The 17,095-nt window shown below is 46.0% G+C and overlaps 1 non-coding gene and 1 pseudogene across 1 annotated transcript; one reads left to right on the forward strand and one right to left on the reverse strand.

Annotated features, from left to right (window-relative positions):
- The first annotated feature begins 11,991 nt into the window (after positions 1-11,991).
- Positions 11,992-12,062, forward strand: TRNAG-CCC (transfer RNA glycine (anticodon CCC)). Its single transcript has one exon. It is a non-coding gene; the product is annotated as a tRNA-Gly (tRNA).
- A 2,065-nt stretch (positions 12,063-14,127) lies between these two features.
- Positions 14,128-14,632, reverse strand: LOC126956359 (FAM231A/C-like protein; annotated as a pseudogene).
- Positions 14,633-17,095: the final 2,463 nt, after the last annotated feature.

The raw sequence follows: 17,095 nt of genomic DNA on the forward strand, positions 1-17,095 counted from the left end.
CTCCATCCAGCAGCAAACCACTTGACATGTCACAAACTTTTCACAGGTTCACGCCAGTGGATTCCCCAGTGAACCAGCTCTCTTAACTCAGGCTTCCATAACAAAATACCACAGACTGGATGGCTTAAACACGAGGAATTTCTTTCTCATAGTTTGAGAGGCTGAGAAGTCCATGACCAAACTGCCAGCCGATTCAGTTCCCCGGTGAGGGCTCTCTCCCTGGCTTGCAGACTGCTACCTTCTCCTTCTGTCCTCACGTGGTAGAGAAAGAGAGAGCACTTTCGTCACTCATCTATTTCTTATCATGACACTGATCTCATCATGGAGATCCCATGGTCATGACCTCATCTAAACCTGATTACCTCCCAAAGGCCCTACCTCCAAAATACCTTCACATTGGGGGTTAAGGCTTCAACATATAATTTGAAGGGGACACAAACATCCATTCCATTACACTAGCACCTGCCTTTGCAATCCAGCCTCTGGGCCAGGCTTAGCAGTGGAGAGCCCAAGGCTTCAATTGACAGGATTTTTATGCTGTCAGGCTCTGGCTCCTTGGCCCTGGAAGCTTCTAGAAGCAGTAGGGTGATACATCTTTTAGCAGCTATAAAGGTGTAAAACACACGGTGGGTAAGAGTGCCCTATTAAGTATTTTGGTGATGCCCCCATTAGTGTGCTTGGCTCAACCTATTAATAGGAAGCAGTGATTGGCATCCACCTCAGTACCACCCCCTGAAGTCATCCTGTCAGTTTCCATTCCATTCTCCTACCCTTGGCTTGCTCGTTCAATAGTCTTAAGTGATGTACTCCTGGGGCTCTCCTTTTTCCTTCAGAGATATCTTGTGATTTCTTTGATTCTCTCCACCTTTACAGGTTAATAAGTCTAATTTTAAAAAAATGTGTAGATGGATGTTGGGAAGCTGTGGGGAGAACCCTTGGGCTTTTTGCCTGGGTAAAGTGCAGATTCCTGAGGATTCTGGGCCTTGGTCTCCGGCTGCACTAGTGCTGGCCACTTAGCTGTTCTCAGCAGCGTCACCTGGCACAATGGTGTTGAAGCGCACTGCCAAGAGGCCAGAAGGCAAAGCGAGAGCCGGTGGCTATGGCCTGGAACCCATTTAGGCAAAATTGAGGGCGCGCGGGGACAAAGCAATAGAGAAGGGTGGGCAATACAGGCTCTGTACACCACGTATTAGGAATTGTATTTATTAAATTGTTGATTACCTAAGACTCCGGAGAGTAGTTTGGACACTTAACCGGTTTTCAGAGGATTATTTGGGGAAGAGGTATGCATTCAAATGTACATACATAATTCGTGTGATTTCAGAATATTGACTCTCCGAGTTCCAGATGCAGATTTAGAACCTTTTTAAAAAAATTTTGTTTTTGTCATCTCGCAAATCAGCCAGATCTGCAGCTTATCAGAGTAAAGCGACGTAAAGCGGGACCCTTAGGAAATGTGCTAAGACGTCACCCACTTTCAGTGTCAGCCTGTGAACATTCAGGCGATAGAAGAGAATGAAGAGAACCTTAAGGAATTTCTGGAACCAAAGCTAATTAATATTAAGCAGGCCTCTTGCTGGCAGACCAGTGGAAATTGTAGCCTGGTCAACAATCAGTCTACATTGATGAGGTCGAAAATGCAGCCACAGGTTCAACTACTTTTCTGTTTGTTTCCCAACCTCGATTAAACTCACTAAATTTAGGGACCAAAAAAAAGAAATAAAACGCCACGCATCCACAGTCGGTCTCGAACCAGGGACCCTGCACACGTGAAGCAAACCCGAAAGCCACTACGCTACAGAAACCACATGGCCAACGAAGAAGGCAAAATACAATCCTGAAAATCGTCCATCAGCCATTTCTATTATCGTTTCCAAAGTCAGAAATTCACTTGCATTTCAAAATTCCACTGAAAAAATAAGCACCAGCCATCAAGAAGACTATGGCTCCCAATAGGCCCAGGCTTAGCATTCCGCGCCTACCCCCAAAACGAAGACCATGGGGACCCATGCCCGGGCTTCAGGGGATCCCGCATCCTCCCGCGGGGTATCCACTTCCAGAATTAAGCGCCGTCTGCGGGATCCTCCCGGCTAACACTCTCCGGCTCCCAGAAGCTGCAGGAGCCGGCGGGTTTTGCGCACCCGAGACCCGGGCGCCCCGCGCCGCGCAGCAGTGTGGACGCCGCCCTTCCAGGGATGCGGACCCCTACTCGGGGACTTTTCCCTGGCGCCGGCCGTCTGGGCTCTTGGCTCTTGGCGTCCTTCCAGGAACCCTAGGACCCTCCTTGCCCTCCCTTCCGCAGGCCGAGGGGAGTGAGCTGCGCGCTCTTTCCTCGCGGACCCTTTGGCCTCAGCGCCTGGACGTCTTCCTCCCAAAGGGCATCCTTCACTGCTGCTGTCTCTTAGTCTGCCCAACTCAATTTAAGTCATAGTTGATCACATTTTCCGATTTTAGCTGGTGCCAAAGCAAAGGCTATGTCTCAGGACACTCGCTGTTTGAAAATATGGGCACATCAACTCAGGCCAAGCCACGCCTTCATGAGGCCGAGTATAAAACCCTGGAAGACCCGGGGATAACCCACTTAGATTTCACGATCGCTCTTCTCTCCCTCGTCGGTCTTCCGATTCTTCTTGAAGGGCAGTTTCATTTTACCCTTTACAAAACTGAAACGTCTTATGTTTGCTTTTTGTAATTTTCCTTTTCAATAGGGTCATGGAGTGCGGATTTTAACCTAAGTGGGCAAAGAGGTAAAGACGGTTTTCACAGAAAGCGTCTGGATGGATTTTCACGTTCACATCTCAGCAGACGGCCAATAGGCAAAAAGAGTCTCCTTTTGCTTGAAGACGTTAAAATCTCTCTCTCCTCCCTCTCTCTCTCGCTCTCTCTCTCTCCCTCCCACCCCCCTTCCTTCCCTGTCTCTATCTCTCAATGCCGAAACTTAGCTACTCTGGAGGCCGAGGCAGGAGAATCGCTTGAACCCGGGAGGCAGAGGTCTCAGTGAGCCGAGATCGCGCCACTGCATTCCGGCCTGGACGACAGAGTGACAAAGTGTCTCAAAAAAAGTTTGGAGAAGAAGGTGCCATTTTCCCTAGTTGCTTTTCTTATTGCAATGGTGACCGCATCGCCTTCACACCTGAAGTCCAAGTGCTTCCACCCTGGGGAATGTACAGACCGCTGGGTCACTGGAGGTCAGGCCGCAGTGCCGGCCTCGTTCTGCTTTTGGCTTTAACTGCAGTCGGGGGAGGCGACTGGACCTCACCAGAGACTGCTGGGATGTTACCCTCACCAGCGACTGGAGGGCCGAACTCCCAAAGAGGCCTACTTCATGATAGCCTTAAATCAGGAAATTTCATGAAATCCCACCCCTCTACTGCCCCATTCCCGTATTCTGTCTCCTCCCCTGCCCACTCTGAGAAGATTCGCCGCCTTTCTGTCGAGTCTGGACCCTTTGGAGTCCCACATGGACAAGACAAAAGGGGCATTGCCTTTTCCTTCCTACAGGAGCCGGAAGAGCCGTCACCGTGGAGGAAAGAGACTCACAGCGCGCATCTTCACATTCTTGAGCCCTGCCAGGTTCCAGCAAACCCAGCAAAGCATTCTCTGAAGCTTCTCTTGGATATATACCCTGAAATGGGGTTGCTGGATCACAGGGTAGATTCTATTTTTAGTTTTTTGAGGAAACTCCATACTGTTTTCCACATCAGCTGTGCTAATTTACATACCTATTCACAATGTGTGTGTTTCCTTTTCTCTGCATTATTTCTAACACATCATTCACCTTTTTGATAAATGCCACTCTAACAGGTGTGAGAAGATATTCATTATGGTTTTAATTTGCGTTTCCCTAATGATTAGTGATGCTGAGCATTTGAGAAAAGCGACTTGTTAATGGCTTAATGTTGAGAACTGACCTAACATTGTGACAGACAGGAAGCAATAGGGTAAAAACAAAACAATGTCATTCAAACAGGATATCAGATTTGCACATAGGCCTTTGTGGGGCAAATGGGAACCCAGCGCACAAAAAGTTGACTTATGTGGAAGCAATATCACAAATGAGTTAGGAAATGTGAAAAAAATAACCAATAAGAGAGATATAATTGAAAATAGACCGAATGGATTCACACTATCACTGCAAATCCTGGAAGGCCTGGGGTTTCGTTTGGGGGAAAGAAATATTTGCTTTCATACATGATCAAAACTAATGAAAAAGCTAGATCCTGAGTTCCTTTTCAGGCATTTACATTTAAAACTTAAAGTTAGCCAAACAAAGTCCACTTTGAGATGGAAATATGAAAACCCAAATTACCCTGGGGAAAAATCAGATCCCTAGGCAGTGTTTGATTTTCTCACTTTAAAGTGGGAAATTAGATCAGATGTGCCTTAAGGTTTTTCTGGTGCTAACATTCATGGTTCATAATTTTTTCTTTTTGAAGAAAATAGGTATATTCAAACCAATAAAACATGATAACATATATCCAGAAGGCGCTTTAATAATGGGTAAACTTCATTAAAGTTAGACATTATTTTTAAGCAGAAGGAATCCTTAAGGCCTAGAAAAGAATAATGCTGTGCCCACACTCAAGACTAATGGCAAAGTGGGTTTTAGTTCAGTTACTTGGAGTTTATATGGAATGACAACATCACATAGTTTATATGAGGGGTGGGATCATAAGCTTTCAGAAGTGGTTTTATTGGGTTCCCCCCTTTTTTTTTTTTGAGACGGAGTCTCACTCTGTCGCCCAGGCTGGAGTGCAGTGGCCGGATCTCAGCTCACTGCAAGCTCCGCCTCCCGGGTTCACGCCATTCTCCTGCCTCAGCCTCCCGAGTAGCTGGGACTACAGGCGCCCGCCACCCCACCCAGCTAGTTTTTTGTATTTTTTTAGTAGAGACGGGGTTAGCCAGGATGGTCTCGATCTCCTGATCTCGTGATCCGCCCGTCTCGGCCTCCCAAAGTGCTGGGATTACAGGCTTGAGCCACCGCGCCCGGCCGGGTTCCCCTTTCTTTATCTTGTCACAAATGCTGGGGGCACATATGGAGGTGGCCACCAACCTGATTAAGTCTGCCAGCAGAGTCTTAGAGACAGACATTCCCAAGAGCCTGCCAAATCTCAGGCTCACAAAGCCCAAGGACGGTTGGGTGCCTGGGAATCGAGTGGCTCTGTCTAAGGATCTTTCTTCTTTGACCTGGGTGCACATGTCTTCATAACCTCGACTGCTATGCTACTGAACACCACTGCACATGTACACTGTGAATCAACCCTACCACAAACCTGTGACCTAGGTTTGAACATACTTTGTCTTAGCAAAAGTCAGTGGCTTTGCGCCAAGCCTGGCAGCTCTGTCAATCGTTGATCCATGTAAGCTGTTCCGGGCCCTGCTCTGTTCAATGTATGGGTGACCTGAATGGAGATATAAAGCATATAATTCTTTTATATTATATTATATTTTAATATATCATATTAATTCTAGAAATCATCCCCAATCAGGGGGCCACTACATGATTTGTGGAAATGCACATCAAATATTTGGATGACTTGGATAATTGGGGAATCATTCAGTATAGCCAGAATGAATTTAGAAGTGACAATTACAAGTTACAATATTTATAGAGATAAAAGAAAACAACATGACTCAGCAACAGCTGTGGGGGAGGGGAGGAAAATTCAGAGGTCAAACTTGACCCGAAGTTAAGTAAAAGCTCCAAATGCTGCCACTGAGAAGAAAAAGAAGCCAATGTGACATTGGGACGTATTAAGATTAATATTGGACAGACAGGCAGGAACTCCTTGTACTAAAGTACTTAGTCATATGCTAAGTAGATTATCATACTCAGATTTTGATTTCTACACTTTTAAGAGCATGGGAAAAGACCAAAGATGAGCCCAAAATGAACAATAACAAAGTCTAAAACTTAACAAATTCCCATTTGAGGAAAAGGCATAAGATCTGCTTTAATGAAAAACATTGATGTATAACTTCAGGAGTGTCCTCAAGAAATAGAGAGGTGCTGGGCAATGGTTCCTGCCTCTGTTTCTTCCACATGCTGAGATTTGTAGAGAGAGTTTGTCTGGCAGCATCGGCACAAGGATAATAACCAAAAAGTGAGGTTGGCTGCTTGGCAGGGTGGCTTCACCTCCACCTCCCAGTAGCTGCAGAGTGTGATTCTTCTGCTGCCAATAAGATAGTTGGTGTTGTCTTCCCTGTAGGTCCACCTTATTCTAATTTTGTGACTGTGTCTGCTGACTGTTTCACCAGTGCCCTGAGTCCTCCCTCTCAGCTGTCCTTGAGGGAGTCAGAGTTACAGGCAGGGCCTTAGGCTTTTCTCCCTGATATCTTAAGCCATCATCTCCCGCCATCCAGGACTCAAGTGTTGCAGAGCTGATGAAGCTTCCTGACTTGTGAGAAAACTTGCAGGACTCTGTCTCCTCAGGAAGAGAACAATCACCGCATTCACACCCTCCAGTCCTGTTTCAACCTCGTTTGTTTGCATTTGTTTTTAATTTCTTATGTGCTTCTCTCCCTCACCATCTCTGGATTCTCCTCTTCTCTATGGGGAAATTCCTCCTGCTCATTTGGTGTGTCCTTCCCACCCAAATCAGTCCCTAGGGCCCTTATTGCGTGACTAAGGAGGTTCTGGATAGGGAGTTCATTTTAGATCTGCTTTTTTTGTTTTTGTTCTCATCGAAAACTGCCGTTGCAATCTCATGTTTCTCTTGGGTCCTCTTTAATGGCCTAACTTCTTCAAACCATGATTTTCTTTTAGCTCGTCAAGGTAGCTTTGGAGAAAAGTCTGGCAACTGTGGAGACCCAGAACCCATCTTTGTCCCCTCCTTCCCCGATGGGAGGGGACAGTGACAGGTGTCTTCAGGGGGAAATGCTCCCCCTGAGGGCTGAGATCCACCAGCACTTAGAAGAGAAGAGGAAAGCTGAGGAGGAATTGAAGGAGCTAAAGGCTCAAACTGAGGAAGCAGGATTCTCCTCAGTGTCCCACATCAGGTGGGACATTCTTCCCAGAGGAGAGGAGCTTGCAGGTCATGAGGCACCACACCCAAGGGTGTCGCCTTGCTGCAGCCAAGGCAATCATGCTGCCAAGGGGCTACTTGGTGCATATCCCAGGCTCCATGCATTAATATTTCTACAAATTCTTTAGGTAAAAGTAAATAATATTGACTAATGGTAATCACTTTCTATTATTCAAATAATCCTGGTCTTAATTCAGTATAACAATGCCCACTATTATTGTGCATTTGCCAGTCATACATACGACAGTCATAGTGGAAACCTCCTTGTTACATGACCAGTGTTGCTCTTTTTAATTGACTGAAACATATAAGGAATCCCTGCTACCTAATATGTTTCACTGCTGTATACAGAACCAGAACAGTCCACGAAGGAGGAGGATTTCTTCTTTTTCTTTTTTTTTCTTTTGAGACAGAGTCTCTCTCTGTCACCCAGCCTGGAGTGCAGTGGCACGATCTCGGCTCACTGCAAGCTCTGCCTCTTGGGTTCACGTCATTCTCCTGCCTCAGCCTCCCCAGTAGCTGGGACTACAGGCGCCCACCACCATGCCTGGCTAATTTTTTTTTTTTTTTTTTTTTTTTGATAATGTTTAGTAGAGACAGGGTTTCTGTTGGGAGCCATAGTCTTTTTTTTTTTTTTAATAATTTTTTTTAAAAAATAATGTTTAGTAGAGACGGGGTTCCTGTTGGGAGCCATAGTCTTCTTGATGGCTGGTGCTTATTTTTTCAGTGGAATTTTGAAATGCAAGTGAATTTCTGACTTTGGAAACGGTAATAGAAATGGCTGATGGACGATTTTCAGGATTGTATTCTGCCTTTTCTGGTGTATATGTGGTTTCTGTAGTGTAGTGGTTGTCAGGTTTGCCTCACATGTGAAATGTCCCTAGTTCGAGACTGGGCTCAAACTCGGGGCCTTTTTTCTTTTTTGGTCCATAAATTTAGTGAGTTTAATTGAGGTTGGGAAACAAACAGAAAAGTAGTTGAACCTGTGGCTATATTTAAGACCTCATCAATCTAGACTGTTGACGAGGCTACAATTTCCACTGGTCTGCCAGCAAGAGGCCTGCTTAATATTAATTAGCTTTGGTTCCAGAAATTCCTTAAGGTTCTCTTCATTCTCTTCTATCGCCTGAATGTTCATAGGCTGACAATGAAAGTGGGTGACGTCTTAGCGCATTTCCTAAGGGTCCCGCTTGGCTTGGCTTTACTCTGATAAGCTGCAGATCTGGCTGATTTGCGAGAAAACAAAAACAAATATTTTTAAAAAGGTTCTAAATCTGCATCTGGAACTCGGAGAGTCAATATTCTGAAATCACACGAATTATGTATATACATTTGAATGCACACCTCTTCCCCAAATAATCCTCAGAAAACCGGTTAAATGTTCAAACTACTCTCCAGAGTCTTAGGTAATCAACAATTTAATAAATACAATTCCTAATACGTGGTGTACAGATCCTGTATTGCCCACCCTTCTCTATTGCTTTGTCCCCGCGCGCCCTCAATTTTGCCTAAATGGGTTCCAGGCCATAGCCACCGGCTCTCACTTTGCCTTCTGGCCTCTCCGCAGTGCGATTCAGCACCATTGCGCCAGGTGACGCTGCTGAGAACAGCTAAGTGGCCAGCACTAGTGCAGCCGGAGACCAAGGCCCAGAATCCTCAGGAATCTGCACTTTACCCAGGCAAAAAGCCCAAGGGTTCTCCCCACAGCTTCCCAACATCCATCTACACATTTTTTTAAAATTAGACTTATTAACCTGTAAAGGTGGAGAGAATCAAAGAAATCACAAGATATCTCTGAAGGAAAAAGGAGAGCCCCAGGAGTACATCACTTAAGACTATTGAACGAGCAAGCCAAGGGTAGGAGAATGGAATGGAAACTGACAGGATGACTTCAGGGGGTGGTACTGAGGTGGATGCCAATCACTACTTCCTATTAATAGGTTGAGCCAAGCACACTAATGGGGGCATCACCAAAATACTTAATAGGGCACTCTTACCCACCGTGTGTTTTACACCTTTATAGTTGCTAAAAGATGTATCACCCTACTGCTTCTAGAAGCTTCCAGGGCCAAGGAGCCAGAGCCTGACAGCATAAAAATCCTGTCAATTGAAGCCTTGGGCTCTCCACTGCTAAGCCTGGCCCAGAGGCTGGATTGCAAAGGCAGGTGCTAGTGTAATGGAATGGATGTTTGTGTCCCCTTCAAATTATATGTTGAAGCCTTAACCCCCAATGTGAAGGTATTTTGGAGGTAGGGCCTTTGGGAGGTAATCAGGTTTAGATGAGGTCATGACCATGGGATCTCCATGATGAGATCAGTGTCATGATAAGAAATAGATGAACAACCAAAGTGCTCTCTCTCTCTCTCTCCACCACGTGAGCACAGAAGGAGAAGGTAGCAGTCTGCAAGCCAGGGAGAGAGCCCTCACCGGGGAACTGAATCGGCTGGCAGTTTGGTCATGGACTTCTCAGCCTCTCAAACTATGAGAAAGAAATTCCTCGTGTTTAAGCCATCCAGTCTGTGGTATTTTGTTATGGAAGCCTGAGTTAAGAGAGCTGGTTCACTGGGGAATCCACTGGCGTGAACCTGTGAAAAGTTTGTGACATGTCAAGTGGTTTGCTGCTCCTGGATTTGAGTATTGGCAAGAGCTATCAGAATGATGAGCATAGAGGGAAGCAGAGTACAGAAATAAGGTATTAATCATTGTACTGAAGAAATAAAGGGACATTACATGGTTTCAGGCTGAAGTTATGTGCAGATTGAAGGTGTGGAAGGGTCACTCAGCATACAGTGTGGCAAGTGAATGGTGCATACTCCACTGGCTGTAGGGAGTCCAGGTTTTTTTGTTGTTGTTGTTTGTTTGTTTTTGTTTGTCTGTTTGTTTATTTTGAGATGGAGTCTTGCTCTTTTGTCCAGGCTGGAGTGCAATGGTATGATCTCAGCTCACTGCAACCTCTACCTCCTGAGTTCAAGCTATTCTCCTGCCTCAGCCTCCCAAGTAGCTGGGACTACAGGCGGGTGCCACCACACTCAGCTAATTTTTTTTTTGTTGTTGTAGTTTTAGTAGAGATGAGGTTTCACCGTGTTAGTCATGATGGTCTCAATCTCCTGATCTCGTGATCCGTTCGCCTTGACCTCCCAAAGTGCTAGTATTACAGGCATGAGCCAGTGTGCCTGACTGGGAGTCCAGTTTTTTGTCAGTTTTTTGACAGAGAACTGACTGGTGTGTTGAGTTTTAGCATCTGTGACTCTGAGATGCATATGAGGCCTTTGTAAATGTAGAAGTTGAGAGTAGGAAGTACAGGTTTGTATTTTAGAAGGAGATTTGGGAATAAATGTAGCTCTGGTTGATATAAATAATATGTTAAGGTTTGTTGGCCAGAGCTGGTCTGTGTCTTGGGTGTTGGGCAAAGAACAGAGAACAGCCAAAGCTCGGCAAGGTCAATGTGAAGGGTGATTTCCTTGTTGGGCTAAAGTTTATGACTCAGCCTGGACCTACCTTGGCGTCTCAGCTAGAGAAGAAGGATGATTCCATGTCACAGCTCCTGTCTTTGAAAAAGTCATAATGACTCCCAGACCCAACACATGGGGAAAATGCTGGATTTTTCTCTTCAGTTTAATGTCTCCAGGGAAAATTGAGGAAAGAAATCTGTCTACTATTTGAACTTCCTCAAAAGACTAATATGTTAATATTTGTACCGTCAATATTTCCTTAAACTAGTCTACTCCTTACACAGCTAATACATCAAAGCATACTGACTTAGGAAATTGGATTCTCCCGAACAATGAAACATTGACTGCAAGCATTATTAATCTTTTTATGTCACTTTTCCTTCCAATGCTTTATATATCTTCAAGCAGATAAATAATAGTATAATGATGATGAGACCGATCATTACTCTGTTGCCAAAAAAACCAGCGACAAAAGACTAACTCAGTGGACCAAGCTTTGTTTCTTCATTATCTCTACTTTGATTCTGTCCTTTTATTTCATCTTTCTTCTTTTTTTTTTTTTTTTTTTTTTTTTTTTTTGAGACGGAGTCTCGCTCTGTAGCCCAGGCTGGAGTGCAGTGGCCGGATCTCAGCTCACTGCAAGCTCCGCCTCCCGGGTTCACGCCATTCTCCTGCCTCAGCCTCCCGAGTAGCTGGGACTACAGGCGCCCACCACCTCGCCCGGCTAGTTTTTTGTATTTTTTAGTAGAGACGGGGTTTCACCGTGTTATCCAGGACGGTCTCGATCTCCTGACCTCGTGATCCGCCCGTCTCGGCCTCCCTAAGTGCTGGGATTACAGGCTTGAGCCACCGCGCCCGGCCTATTTCGTCTTTCTTCTAATTCTGCTTCTGCTTCTTATTTCCTCCCTGGATTCGAACTTTACTTCCCTAAACTACCAGTTAGGTTACCTTCTCAGAACCTGTAAGGCAGCAGTTTGAGGTTGACAATTGAAGATTTAGGATGAGAAGAAAGAAACATGAATGAATTTCTGATGTTTGATTGTAGGGGTTTGTAATGCATGTAGAAAGACCTTGTTCAGAGTGAAGAGTTTGATCTGACAGATGAACTACTTTGATATTTATAACTTTGTCTAGTAAAAGTTTCCTACAAAAACATTTGGTTTGGATGTCTTTATTAGCTTTTTATTAGGACCGGTGGCGACTGGTCCTTCCGCAAAAGTGGACAGTGGACCCTTAGGGCTGTACGCCAGATACCGCCTGCCACCTCGCCCGGCTAAGTTTTTGTATTTTTAGTAGAGACGGGGTTTCACTGTGTTAGCCAGGATGGTCTCGATCTCCTGACCTAGTGATCCGCCCGTCTCGGCCTCCCAAAGTGCTGGGATTACAGGCTTAGAGCCACCGCGCCCGGCCTCTTTATTAGCTTTTAGTCGACTCTAGAAAAAGCCGCTTGGAACAGTTGCTAAGTCTTTGTGGTTACTCTTTTCATTTATCCTCCAGTTAGGAGCCAAAGAGACGCACTGGTGGTTCAGTGGTAGAATTCTCGCCTCCCACGCGGGAGACCCGGGTTCAATTCCCGGCCAGTGCAAGAGTCTGTTGGACTCAAATGAACCACTTAGCAACTGAGAAAAGCACAAACGGTTTCTGGTGAGTCATTGCAGTTTTGATATTGGTACCTGTTACTTTCATCTATACCCTATGAAGATCCCTGCGAACACAAAGAACCATTAGGTTCCATCGCGTGCTGGACTGGGGCTTACCACTGAGCCACTATGGAGAAGCTCCTGGAAGGAGAGAAGCTGCGGGCGGGGCAGTCACCTCAGAGGTCCAAGAGGCATCAGTGGCACAAAGAAAGGGGAGTTGTGCGGGGAAGAATCTGCGTGGAGATGAGGGGACCGGTGGCGACTGGTCCTTCCGCAAAAGTGGACAGTGGACCCTTAGGGCTGTACGCCAGATACCGTTAGCTGAATTTGCTACCATCGTTAGCCACTGTGGCCTCCGCGTGTTTTGTGGGCCCATGGGTGTTCCGTGAGGGATTCCGTGTGTGTGTGTGTGTGGTAATGTGTGTCAACAGGTGTTGGCCTGAAATTTGGCCGAGCACGGTGGCTCACGCCTGTAATCACAACACTTCGTGAGGCCGAAGCGAATGGATCTCTTGAGGTCAAGAGTTCAAGACCAGCCTGCCTAACATGCAGTAATCCCGTCTTTACTAAAAATACAAAAATTAGCCGAACGTGGTGGCATGCACCTGCTATTTCAGCTACTTGGGAGGTTGAAACAGGAGAATCGCTTGAACCCAGGAGGCAGAGGTTCAGTGAGCCAAGGTCACGCTACTACACTCCAGCCTGGGCGACACAGCCAGACTCCATCAACATGCATGCATGCTGAGTAAACATGACTGTTACATGCAACCCCTGTTCACTTTGGGGTGGAGACAACATTTAAGTACATTATAATAAGGTCCTGTGCTTCAAAAGGTGAAACAGGGACACAAAGGCAATCAAGAGCACAGCCTCTGTGCACTGTCCAGAACCAGTCCACAGCCAGTGGTCTCTTACCAAGAGAAAGTTACTGAAATCAGTGTCTTGTCCAATTAAAGCTGTAGTGATGGCTTGTGTTGGGAGGGCTCAGTCAGTTTATGGTAATGGCTGAGCTGCAAGTGCTTCAGCATTGCTTATCTGAAGGCCTGTGCTTGTTTAGGTAGAGAAAAAGAAAGGAAGAAAAAAAACACCTGTGGCAATTAGAACATAGTTTATTCTTTAAACTGAGGGGTGCATGACTTAACCTTGCCTGGCATGGCCTTAGCTCTTGTTTATAATGTGGTATCTTACTACTGTAAGGAGTCTGTTCTGTGAGTCTTATGACCTCTATTTTAACAAGAATGCTGGTCAGTTGTGTCTAAACCAAAGGGAGAGAGTATAAGGACAGGGGTCTGAGCTTCCCAATACAGGCCAGGAACTCAGTATTCAAGACTTCCCTGGGGTCTCCCTGGCCAAGAAGGGGTCTGTCCAGTTGGTTGGGTGGCTTCGGATTTTAATTTTACTTCTCAAAGCATTTAATTTGATGAAATGTTGCCATTTTTTTCCTTTATTTTTAAAGCCTCTTATGTTCTCTAAGAAATCTTTCTACTCAGGATAGTGAATGTATTCTCTTAATTTTCTCTATGAGTTCCAGAGTTTTAGTTTTAATTTTTAAATTGATGACATCTAAAATTCTACTCCTAATCAAAACATTCTTGGGGGTTACCAAGGACAACTCCAAAAATCTTCCATAAATGGTCCTTAAAGAACTTACTGGGATCCTGGGCTGCAGGGCACAGTGGCTTTAGTGCACCTCTGCTCTTAAGACGATTGATAAATTGTCTTTGTGAACGCATCAGGCTGTTTAAAAATCAGCAATTTAGGGCTTGCTTGCAACATGCAGTTATGCAGCAGCTGTTTTCTGGATCTCATGAATGCCTGCATGCATACTTCCCCGGGAATTTTCTAAATTTGAATTCTCAAGGTATTTCAAGTGTCTTAGTTGTCTCTTTCTTTTGCCTACTGCCACACACATACCACCAAATCCTGCACTCCAAGCTTCTCCTTCTGCACCCGGGACTCCCAACCTCCAGTTAGACAATCCACACCTTGCCACACCTGCCTCAGGCTCCATCAGGCCACTGTACCTCCCGCAGCAACCAGGCCAGGGGGAATCTGGATTCCTATTACACTTCTGAGGAAGGTGGTCAGGGGGCGTGGAGGATGTGGGTGGGAGGGGCTGAGGTTGAGGGCAGGAGTACCTGTAGTCTTCTGCCTTCTACCTCATTGGCCCAGGTGCTGCTCTCCCTTGGGTTGTCTGCTTTCAGCCCTGAGTGGAAAATCAGGTCTGCGCCCTGATCTTCCTGACTCTCATTTTGTGAGGAACCTGAATGGATGAGCTGTCGCTCTCGTCCCACACATTCTGTCCAAAAGGTGGCCTCCTCTCTACTTGCTTGGGGGCCTGCCCACTGAGCTCTGGCACTCAGGCTGGGATGCCGCCCGGTACAGAGGCTCTGCAGCCCTGCAGGGGTCTGACTGTTCCACACCAGCAGGATAAAGGCCACAGGGCATGCTGTGGTGGAAAAGCATTCAGAGATGTGGGCTGAAGGCCTCTCCATAGTCCCTTTGAAGACCTCATGGACGTAGGCACTCCTTTGAGGAACAAGGTGGCCCAAGGCCTGGCTTCACATGCAGGCTCTTATGTCCCAGCGGGTCCTCTCTGGGCCTGGTATAACTGACTGCTTCACGCATCTTACCCGGTTTCCTCTCCTCCACCACCCAATCTCCTCCTCAACCCCCTTGCTCAGCTGTCCTTAGGACAGCAACATCCCCAGCCCTTGGAAAAGCCCCATCTGCAGTGCTTAGGGAGGGAGTTGGGTTCAGGTCGTCTAAACACAGAACAACAGAGAACCTGAGGCAGGAGGAAATCCCTTCCCTTGCTGGGTCTCTTGGCACAGCCCATCCAGCGGTCTGGGCAGGGTCCAGGTATCCTCCACTCTCCTTGAAGACCTGGGTTTTCAGGCCCCTGGGGTTGATCAACATGGGGTCTTTCCCACTGTGCATCTGGGAACTGTAGGAATATCCCATGGGACTCTCTCTTACTCATTTTTTTTTTTTTTTGAGATGGAGTCTTGCTCTGTTGCCCAGGCTGGAGTGCAGTGGCCAGATCTTGGCTCACTGCAAGCTCCGCCTCCCGCGTTTACGCCATTCTCCTGCCTCAGCCTCCCAAGTAGCTAGGACTATAGGCGCCTGCCACCTTGCCCGGCTCGTTTTTTGTATTTTTTAGTAGAGACGGGGTTTCACCATGTTAGCCAGGATGGTCTCGATCTCCTGACCTCGTGATCCGCCCATCTCGGCCTCCCAAAGTGCTGGGATTACAGGCTTGAGCCACCGCGCCTGGCTCTCTTACTCATTAGGGACACCCAGAAAATACTCCAGCAGAAACTGGGTGCAGTGTATCAGACCACTATAATTATAAGTACAGGGTGTGGAGGTCAGATATATTTTGTGACCATTTTCTCTCTGTCTGTGGCTGGCTTGCCTTCTCACTTTCTTCGTGGTATCTTTTAATGAGAAAGTATGGCTAATGTTGATGAAGTCCAGTTGATCATGTCTTTCTTTTATATCTGTCTTTTCTGTGTCTTACTTGTTGGTAGGCTAATCTTTGAAAAGCTTTATATGTTTACCTTTGAAGTTTTGGTGTATAATGCACCTCAAATTACTTTTATGTGTAGTGTGAGGGAGAATAACATTGTTGGCCTCCCCCACCTCCATATGAAAGTCTATTAATTGAAATGATTTATTTTCCTCTATTGAACTGCTTTTATTGAAGACCCATTATTGACCGTCTAGCTGTGGATCAGTTTCAGGTCTCTTACCTCAGTCTGTTTATCTATTTGTCACTCCTGATGCCTTGTCTATAATAGCTTATAGGAAGCCTTAAAGTCTGATAGTACAAGTCCTTGTTCTTTTTCCCACATTGCAATACATTTTGAAATAGGTAATAACTCATAAAACCATCACACACACCAGGATATGCTGTCACTTCATCCCTTTCTGATATAGTGTGGCTGTGCCCTCATCCAAATCTCCACTTGAATTGCATCTCCCAGAATTCCCATGTGTTGTGGGAGGGACCTAGGAGGAGGTAATTGAATCATAGGGGTGGGTCTCTCTGGTGCTATTCTCCTGGTAGTGAATAAGTCTCACTATTTGATGGGTTTATCAGGGGTTTTTGTTCTTGCTGCTTCCTCATTTTCTCTTGCTGCTGCCATGTAAGAAGTGCCTTTTGCCTCCCGCCATGATTCTGAGGCCTCCCCAGCCATGTGGAAATGTAAGTCCAATTAAAGCTCTTTTTCTTCCCAGACTTTGGTATGATTTGTCAGCAGCGTGAAAACAGACTAATACACTCTCATTTCGGAGTCAGACACATGCTCTCACTCACATATGCTGGTTGCTGACTTGTGATGGAAGATTCTCTATTGTACCCTCTGGGAACAATACATCTCCAGTTGTCTGCTGGGAGAATGAACACACAAAAAATCCACAACACTCAGCGCAGAGTGTGGATTTAATCCCATTAGTGGGACTAATTAGTGTGGATTTAATCCAATATATGGGACTAATGTCCTTATATAAAAGGGACCCCGGGGAGCTCTCTCGCCCTCTTTCTGCCCCCTGAGGATACAATGAGAAGGTGGCAGTCTACAACCAGAAAAAAAGTCCCTCACCATAACCCTACCATATTATCACCTTGATGTCGGACCAACCTCCAGAACTGTGAGAAATAAATTTCTGTTGTGAATTAGTCACCCAGCGTACGGTACATTGTTATAGAAGGCCGAACTAACACAGAGATGGAATCCCATGGAGGGTCTCTAATTTGCTAAGCTGGTCATCAGGCGGGATGTTGCCAGTTAGAAACAGGAAGAGCTGACTTTTTGTGCATATGAAAGAAGATAGTGGACAGGCCCATTGTGTCGACTTTGTCCGCCTTGGCAAACTGGAGACAGAAACTCGATTCACCTTCGCCAGCCACGGGAGGACCCGGAGGACCTCCCGAGGAGGTTAGGTCGACTTCGTGGTAACTTTAGATCCTGAA

This window comes from Macaca thibetana, chromosome 1 (assembly GCF_024542745.1).
Source record: "Macaca thibetana thibetana isolate TM-01 chromosome 1, ASM2454274v1, whole genome shotgun sequence".
Taxonomy (NCBI): domain Eukaryota; kingdom Metazoa; phylum Chordata; class Mammalia; order Primates; family Cercopithecidae; genus Macaca; species Macaca thibetana.